At 40.7% G+C, this 9,058-nt stretch overlaps 1 protein-coding gene across 6 annotated transcripts in view; it reads right to left on the reverse strand.

The window, feature by feature from the left end:
* Nucleotides 1-9,058, reverse strand: part of LOC133556071 (RNA binding protein fox-1 homolog 3-like) — a 981,253-nt gene that overhangs the window by 971,425 nt on the left and 770 nt on the right. The window lies entirely within an intron of this gene.

Consider the following 9,058-nt stretch of genomic DNA (forward strand, 5'->3'; position numbering starts at 1 on the left):
TATATATATATATATATATATATATATGTCTTGATTGGATTATCCAGAGAATAGTGCTCGATACCATGGTAGAGCGGAATATGTATGTGTGGGAAAGATCACAAGACTACTTCATCTCTACAGAACTGTTTCATGAGGGGTTCCCTCAATCATCAGGTGATTCTAATGGCAGCATTCACATACAATGGTTTATATAGGGCACAGAGTGGATGGGTACAGGCAGGCGTAGGGGCGTGGTGATTGGCTCATGTGTTACCTAGGAGGTGTTTCTGTCTATGATGGCATGTTGATATGATTTATATATATATAAATATATATATATATATATATATATATATATATATATATATATATATATATATATATATATATATATATATATGTATATATATACATATACATATATATACATACACATATACATATGGATATCATCATCGGCGATCACTCGAGACGAGTAAGATTGTCCTCCTGTCGGTGGGTCTGGTCATCTGTGGGTCCTCAGGTGGCTGTAGAGGCCGATCCTGGATCCGCAGACTTTATCGCAGTGGGGGCATGCGTGGGTGGTTGACTGGGTAGTGGTTGTGGTGTGAGGAGCTGTGTTGGTGGTGGATCTCTCCTTTCTCTGTTGCCTCTTGGTTTCTGCGGCACGGTGGAGGTCCTTCTCTAGGTGAGTTGTGCCTTCATGGACCATCTTGCTCCACATGTTCCTCTGGTGGGCTACCCCCTCCCAGTTGCTGAGGCTGAAGTGACACTTTCTCAGGTGGGTTTTGATGTTATCCTTGTACCTCTTCTTCTGCCCTCCTTGGGTACGTTTTCCTTCCTTTAGCTGGCCATACAGCATTTGCTTTGGAAGGCGGTTGTCAGGCATGCGTATGACATGGCCTGTCCATCGCAGTTGATGTCGGATGATGGTTGTGGTGATGGTGGAGATGTTGGCTTCTTTCAGAACACTGATGTTTGTACGCCTCTCCTCCCAACCGATCCTGAGGATCTTCCGGAGACATCGTTGGTGGTACTGCTCCAGGGCCTTCAGATGTCTGCTGTAGGTGGTCCAGCTGTCGGCTCCATAGAGCAGTGTGGGCAGAACTACTGCTTGATAGACAAGTAGCTTTGTCTTTGTCTGGATGTCTCGGTTTTCAAAAACCCTCTTCCGCAGCCTGGCAAAGGCTGCACTGGCACACCCGATGCGGTGGTGAATCTCTGCGTCAATGACAGCTCTTGTAGAGAGAAGGCTGCCAAGGTAGGCGAATTGATCCACATTATCTAGGATGTTGTCTCCCACATGAATTGTGGGGGGTTGTGGGAGTGTGTCAGGAGCTGGTTGGTATAGGATTTGGGTCTTTTTTATGTTTATGTCAAGTCCCAGGAGTCTGTAGGCTCTGGCAAAGGCGTTTAATATGTCCTGGAGGTCCGCTTCGGAGTGTGCAACTAGGGCATTGTCATCCGCATACTGGAGCTCCATGATGGAGGATGTGAACACCTTGCTTTTTGCCCTGAATCTGTTGATGTTAAATAGCCCTCCCTCAGTCCTGTATAGGAGCTTGACTCCCTCAGGTAGGTTCTGGCTGGTGATGTGGAGGATGGTGGAAATGAAGATGGCGAACAGGGTTGGTGCGATGATGCAGCCCTGCTTAACACCAGTGTCTACTTTGAAAGGAGGTGTCTCCAATCCACCATTGCCGACTACGGTTGCCGTCATGTCATCATGGAGTAGTCGCAAGATCTTTATATACTTGTCTGGGCATCCAATCTTGGAGAGAACACACCAGAGGGCAGTTCTGTTTATGGAGTCAAAGGCCTTTGTGAGGTCAATGAACGCCATGTACAAAGGTAGATGTTGCTCCCGACATTTTTCCTGCAGTTGACGAGCTGTAAAAATCATGTCGGAGGTCCCCCTGGCAGGACAAAAGCCACACTGCGATTCTGGTAGGGTGTTCTCTGACAGAGGCAGTAGCCGGTTGGCCAATATACGAGCCATTTTTGAAGATGGTAACAACCAGGGCATCCCTGAGCTCAGCCGGTATTTCCTCTTCATCCCAGATTTTGCCCAGCAGGCTATGGATGTGACACAGGAGTTTTGGTCCTCCTTGCTTGAGGATTTCTGCTGGAATCCCATCTGGTCCAGAGGCCTTGTTGTTGCTCAGTTTACTCACGGCATCCAGGACCTCATTTTCGGTTGGGGGTTGACCCAACTGCTCCATGATGGGACACTGAGGGATCTGGTTGATGGTTTCGAGCTCGACTGTGGTCTTTCGGTTCAGGAGTTCTTTGAAGTGTTCTTGCCATCTGGAACTGATACCAACATTGTCCTTCAGCAAGGTTTGTCCATCTTTGGAGCGGAGAGGGTTTAGGCCTCGATAGCAGGGCCCATACACGGCCTTGGTGGCGTTAAAGAAACCCCTGGTGTCTCCCGAGTCTTTAAGTCTCTGGATTTCCAGGGCCTTCTCCAACCACCACTGGCTCTTCAACTCTCGTACTCTACTTTGGACAAGTGCCTTTGCCTTGGAGTGGGCGTCCCTTTTGGCCATGCAGCTGATGTCATTTTGCCAAGTGCAGAAGGCTTTCCTTTTGGCGTCAATTAGATGTTGTATTTCGACATCGTTGTCGTCGAACCAGTCTTGATGTTTCCTGGTCTTGTAGCCAAAGGTGTCTCTGCTGGTCTCAAGAAGTGTGGTTTTGAGAGCCCTCCAGTGTTCCTCAACACCCTCTGGGTATTCTTCAGGGAGCCTCTCAATTAGGGTGTCTTGAAAGAGTTGCACCCTGTTTGTGTCTCCCAGGCTGTCGAGGTTGAATTTTGGGCGAAGATGTTTCCTTTGTGTTCTCCTTTTCTGCCGCAGCTTGATGTTCATGGTGGATCGGATGAGGCGGTGGTCAGTCCAGGATTCATCCGCGCTGATCATGGCCCTGGTGATGTTGACATCTTTGCGATCTCTGGCCCTGACTATCACATAATCAATGAGATGCCAGCACTTTGATCGGGGATGCATCCATGAGGTTTTGTAACGGTTTCTCTGGCGGAACAAGGTGTTTGTGATCACGAGCTCGTGTTCAGCACATTTAGATAATAGGAGGATTCCATTGGAGTTTACATTCCCAACACCCTCTTTGCCCAAGGTGCCTTTCCAGAGCTCATGGTCCTTGCCGACCCTGGCATTGAAGTCCCCGAGGAGGAGGATCTTGTCTTCCTTTGGGACGTTTGATAAAACCTGGTCAAGGGTTGCATAAAAGGTCTCCTTATCTTCATCTTGTGAGTCCAAGGTTGGTGCATAGGCACTCACAGCTGTGGCCATCTGATCGTTTGAGAGACTCAGTCGTAAGGTCATGAGACGCTCATTGATGCCTACTGGAGATTCGGAGAGTTGGGAGATGAGCCGATTCTTGATTGCAAAACCCACCCCATGGTTTCTGGGCTCATCAGCCACTTTTCCCTTCCAGAAGAAGGTATATCCCCCTTTCTCCTCCTTTAGTTGCCCTTCCTCAGCCAGGCGGGTCTCTGACAGGGCGGCGATGTCGACCTTGAAACGTTTCAGTTCCCTGGCAATGATAGCAGTTCTTCTTTCAGGAGAACGCCTGTGCGTGGAATCTTATAAAGTGGGGAGGCTGGTGCACAGGCAGCCACCACACTGTCCTTGACAAAAGGAGGGCCAGGGTCCAATGGCATGGAGACCAAGACAATTGGGGACCCATCTTTGCTGCAGCCTTCTTCCGCCTTTGTGACCGTTGTGGAGCTTTTTCTGCTGCCATCATCCGCCCACTCCGCCGTTGAGGACTTTTTGGGCCGCTCTTCGTCTGGAACCTCACCCTCGACCTTACCGCCATGGTTGAACCTACCAGGAGCTTAAGCTCCAGACGGCATCGCTCTCAGGTTCATTGGAACACGCAAGGCTCTCCACCACGACAAGGTGGCGACCCGAGGAGAACAAGTCCATATATATATATATATATACATACACATATACATATGGATATATATATATACATATACATATATACATACACATATACATATGGATATATATATATATATATATATATATATATATATATATATAATGTAACTGTCGCAAGAAACCCGAATGCCCTCTCAACGGAGGGTGCTTACAGACATCAGTCGTTTACCAAGCAAAGGTAATATGCAAGGACATTAACACATCCGACACGTACGTAGGACTAACCGAAGGAGCGTTCAAAACAAGATGGAATAATCACAACGCCTCCTTTAGAAACCAGACTTTGCGGAATTCTACAGAACTCAGCAAACACATTTGGAACCTCAAAGACAATAATGTTGAATATTCAATAACATGGCAAATTCTTGCATCCAGCACACCTTACAACAGTGGTAATAAAAGATGCAACCTATGCTTGAAAGAGAAACTGTTTATTATATATCATCCAGATCTATCATCCCTCAACAAGCGCAGTGAAATCATTTCAACATGCCGCCACAGACGGAAACACCTCCTAGGTAACACATGAGCCAATCACCACACCCTACGCCTGCCTGTACCCACCCACACTGTGCCCTATACAAACCATTGTATGTGAATGCTTCCATTAAAATCTCCTGATGATTGAGGGTACCCCTCATGAAACAGTTCTGTAGAGATGAAGTAGTCTTGTGATTTTTCCCACACCTACATATTGCGCTCTACCACGGTATCGAGCACTATTCTCTGGATAATCCAATCAAGACATATATATATATATATATATATATATATATACGTGTGTGTGTGTGTGTGTGTGTGTGTGTTTAGTTATACGGGCAAAAGAAGGCCCATGAGGGTTTTCTTGGTATTAATTGAGTCAGCACGGACTGAGGAGGATAATGCCTTCAAATATGATGTGAAGCCGACACCAAAGTTGACCTTGTTGTAGGCCGAGCTCATGGCCGGAACACGCCGCTGTAATTGAGCCTTCGGGGACGGTGTCGAGGGTCCAGGCCTCGCCTTGTAAGGTTCTGTATTGATAATCAGCGCCGGTTACCCGCCGTCTGATCAATAGGGCAGCACGCGAGCACGGGCACGGACTAACTCGCCGCCGCGCTGACACGACTCCCAGTGTCGTTGACGTGTGCGCGTCAACAAAGACTATCGACTTTTCTACGACGACAATGTGTGAGGAAGCAGATTCCAACAACAACACAAAAAGTAACAGTTTGGTTTGTCAATCCAGGAGATTCTAGAAGATCTTAAAGAGCAATAATAATAATAATAATCACTTTCATATAGCTAAAAATACCTTATGGCAAAGAAGCTATGTACCATTGTACTAAATTAATTGCTTGTATTTTATCATTTACATAACAGCCTGTTATGCCTCAGTTATTTTTGAGAATGCACGTGGAGGAGCAGGGGTCAAGCAATGTGGATGATATAATTGTCAAGACCAATAAAGTATCTTGTAAGTTAGTAACAATTCATGTTGATGACACATTTTGTCGTTCATTAACATTCATACACCAAACATACATTAATTAATTCATACACTAAACATTGATTGACATTCATACACCAAACATGCATTCACATTCATACAACCAAACATCATTCATTCATACACCAACCATTCATTTAGACTCATAAACCAAACATTCATTCACATTCGTACACCAAACATTAATTTATTCATACACCAAACATTAATTCATTCATACACCAAACATTCATTCATTCATTCACCAAACATTCAATTACATTCATACACCAATATTTCATTCACATTCATACACCGACAGTTCATTCATTCATACACCAAACATTCATTCATTCATTCATTCATACACCAAACATTCATTTATTCCTACACCAAACATTCATTCACATTCATACACCAACATTCATTCACATTCATACACCAAACGTTCATGTATTCATATACCAAGCATTCATTCATTCATACACCAAACATTCATTTATTCCTACACCAAACATTCATTCGCATTCATACACCAACATTCATTCACATTCTTAGACCAAACGTTCATGTATTCATACACCAAGCATTCATTCATTCATACACCAAACATTCATTCGTTCCTACACCAAACATTCATTCACATTCATACACCAAATGTTCATTCTCATTCATACACCAAAAGTTAATTCATTCAGACACAAAACATTCATTTATTCATACACAAAACATTAATTCACATTCATGCACCAAACATTCATGTATTTATACACCAAACCTTCATTCAATCCTACACCAAACATTCATTCACATTCATGCACCAAACATTTATTATTCCTACACCAAACATTCATTAAAATGCATACACCAAAAATTAATTTACATTCATACACCAAAAGTTCATGTATTCATACACCAAACATTCATTCATTCATACACCAAACATTCATTCATTCCTTCACAAAACATTCATTCACATTCATACACCAAACATTCATTCACATTCATACACCAAAAGTTAATTAATTCATACACCAAACATTCATTCATTTACACACCAAACATTCATTCACATTCATGCACCAAACATTCATTCATTCCTACACCAAACATTCATTCACATTCATACATCAAAAGTTTATTCATTCGTACACCAAACATTCATTCATTCATACACCAAACATTCACTCACATTCATGCACAAAAATTCATGTATTCATACACCAAACATTAATTCACATTCATTCACCAAACATTCATTCACATTCAGACACCAAAAGTTAATTCATCCATACACTAAACATTCATTCATTCATACAGCAAACATTCATTCATTCCTACACCAAACATTCATTCACATTCATGCACCAAACATTTAATATTCCTACACCAAACATTCATTAAAATGCATATACCAAACATTCATTCACATTCATGCATCTAGCATGCATTCATTAATCCACCAAACATTCATTCATTCATTCATTCACCAAACATTCATTAAAATTAATACACCAAACATTAATTCATCCATACACCAAATATTAATTCATTCATACACCAAATATTCATTCACAATTAGTATACCATAAACATGAATTTATCCAGACAACAAATATTAATTCATTCATACACCAAACATTCATTCATTCAAACACCAAATATTCATTAATTCTCACAAACATTAATTCACATGCATACACCAAACATTCATTTGCACAGCAACAATAATTAATTCATACACCAAACATGTGGCCTTGTGGTTAGAGTGTCCGCCCTGAGACTGGGAGGTTGTGAGTTCAAACCCCGGTCGAGTCATACCAAAGACTATAAAAAAATGGGACCCGTTGCCTCCCTGCTTGGCACTCAGCATAAATCCATACACCAAATATTCATTCAGATACACCAAACATCTATTCATTCATGCAAAGTCATACACCAAACATTCATCCATACACCAAATATTAATGCACTGATAAACCAAACATTAGTTTATTCATCAACCTAATATTCATTCATTCATACACAAAACATTCTTTTATACAGCAAACATGTATTCACTTTCATACACCAACAATGTATTCAAATTCATACACCATACAACAGTTCATTCATTCTTACAGCAACAAACCATTCATTCATACAATAATTTTTTTATATATTAAAACACCAAATATTCATGCATTCATACACCAAACATTCTTTAACTCACACACCATTTTTAATTTATTTATACACTAAAAATATTCACATTCATACAAAAACCATTTATTCATATTTATACACCAAACATTCATTCATTCACACAGACCAAACATTAGTTCACAATTCATTGTACACAAAATATTTATTCATACGCCAACCATTAATTCATTCATTCATACACCAACCATTCATTCATTCATAAACCAAACTTTGGTTGATTTATGCACCAAACATTCATTCATTCATTCACCAAACATTCATCGATCCAGACACCAATCATTTATTAATCTATACACTTAACATGCATTCATACACAACCCATTCGTTCATCCATTCATACACCAAACATTCATTAATTGACACACCAGACATTCATTCACATTTGTACACCAACTATTCATTCATTCATACACCAAACATTCATTGATTCACATACCAAAAATGTATTCATTGTACACTAAACAATAATTCATTCGGCAACCATTCATTCATTCACCAACCATTCATTCATTCATAAACCAAACATTTGTTGATTCATACACCAAACATTCATTGACTCAGGCGCCAAACATTTATTATCTATACACTAAACATATATTTATACACCATGCATTCATTCATTCATTCATTCATTCATACACCAAACATGCACAATGTCATGCATATTTTTGTTTTAAAATCAGTCAAGTGTTTTTGGGCTTAAGGATGAGAGGGTTACTTGGGTCCAACCTGAGATCTAAAGTGTACTTTGGATTTAAATACAAGGACAACTGTAAAAATACTTAACGGTGGAAATAGTTGAAATAGGAGAAACAAGGAAAACAGTTTACAGAGACTAAAAATCCCTCGAAGGTGGACATTAGGAAACACGACTAATTGCCAGGTGGCAACAGGTGTGTCTCAGCACTTGGAAGGAAGGAAGTAGGAAGAAAGCAGTAAGGAAATATTATGTAAAATACAAAACAAAACAAAGACAGAAAAGGAACAAAACATAGAAATCATATGGTTGTACTTTTTTAAAAATTGAGTTCAGTGATTATTGATTAGACATTTTAGCGAAAAAAGCAGCAACCGTTGTGAGATTCCAAACATCAAGTAGACATGCTGCGGGGTTTTTTTTTAAGCTCAGGAATTTGCATGAACATTTAGCGGCACATTAATCGTGTTTTTCCAATTTTTTGATGATCAGGAGAAGCCCAAATCGAAAACGAGATTTAAAATTCCATTAATTAAAAATCCCCCCCCCACACACACATACATACACACACATTCACATTCACATACACACAAGCGCGCATGTATAATGTAAACATTGCACTGAAGACTTTCAGATTGACAATCAAAGAAAAAAATAATAATCTAAATGAAACAAACATTTGAGCTTGTGATGAAAAGACAATGTTTGTTTTGTCCTTGTAATCAAAGTGTGGAG

This window comes from Nerophis ophidion, linkage group LG07 (genome assembly GCF_033978795.1).
Source record: "Nerophis ophidion isolate RoL-2023_Sa linkage group LG07, RoL_Noph_v1.0, whole genome shotgun sequence".
NCBI lineage: Eukaryota > Metazoa > Chordata > Actinopteri > Syngnathiformes > Syngnathidae > Nerophis > Nerophis ophidion.